This window comes from Cryptotermes secundus, unplaced genomic scaffold (genome assembly GCF_002891405.2).
Source record: "Cryptotermes secundus unplaced genomic scaffold, Csec_1.0 scaffold613, whole genome shotgun sequence".
Classification (NCBI taxonomy): Eukaryota; Metazoa; Arthropoda; class Insecta; order Blattodea; family Kalotermitidae; genus Cryptotermes; species Cryptotermes secundus.
The window spans coordinates 45,980-47,007 of NW_019731226.1; the positions used below are offsets into that span (position 1 = coordinate 45,980).

The following is a 1,028-nucleotide window of genomic DNA, read 5'->3' on the forward strand; positions in this document are numbered from 1 at the left end:
TTATTATTATTATTATTATTATTATTGCTTTCATATATTCGACACAGCATTCCAACAGTGTTCATAATGTTTTGGCCCAAAATCAAACTTGAATTCCTATTTGATTCGTTCGCGGTGCCTTCCATCTCGTAGCCTTCCTCCTGGTTTGCTCAGCCGCGGAAGAAGACCGTCTTATTGCTGGTCCATAATTGTGCACTGAAGTAGGAAGACAGAAAAATAGTTCTCAGTTACCTTTGATGCAGTGAGGTCGGTGTCCGTTGAATTAGGGTCTATTGACCAGCAGCAAGTGACAATAATCGCCGCCCCTGGGAAACAGAAACAAATTACATGAAACATCCGCTCTCTTATGACAAACGTAAGGCTGTAATACCATTACATATAACCGTGCTTATTAACAAAATACTTTAAATGGTTGTTAACTAAAACGAACTAAACTAACTTCATGGAGCTGAGAAGCCGCCAGTTATGCAGCTATTCAAGAACTTTCCAACATTATCGTGTTCACAAGAGCTCTCCACTGGTCCTTGTCCTGAGCCAGATCAACCCAGTCAATACTTCCCCATCCTATCCATTTTAATATTATTCACTCACCTATGAATTGGTCTTCCTAGTGGCCTCTTTCTTTCTGGCTTTCCACAAATATTCTACATGCATTTCTCTTCGCCCCAATATTGCTAGATGCCCTACTATCTCATCCTCCTCGACTTGATCATTCTAACTACACTTGGCGAAGAGGGCAGGTCATGAAGCTCCTCATTATGTAGTTTTCTCCAACCTTCTGTCACTTCGATTCAAATATTCGCCTCAGCATCCTGTTCTGAAACACCCTCAGTCTATGTTTCTCTCTTAATGTCTCAGACCAAATTTCGCACCCATACAGAACTGCAGATAAATTATACTTTTGTATATTCTAGTTTTTATGCTTTTGGACAGCAGCTGAGACGACAAAAGGTTCGTTAACTGGTTGTTATCTTCCTAAAATTTTCTAATGCGCCACGTACGTCTCATATTTGCTTATTACTTATGAC

At 40.1% G+C, this 1,028-nt stretch overlaps 1 protein-coding gene across 1 annotated transcript in view; it reads right to left on the reverse strand.

The window, feature by feature from the left end:
* LOC117282479 (mucin-5AC-like) overlaps positions 1-300 on the reverse strand; it is a 34,651-nt gene extending 34,351 nt beyond the window's left edge. The window contains exon 1 of the mRNA XM_033752329.1: positions 232-300. The gene's annotated coding sequence lies outside the window, so the exon portion shown is untranslated. The remainder of the gene's footprint in view (positions 1-231) is intronic.
* Between the last annotated feature and the right edge of the window lie 728 nt (positions 301-1,028).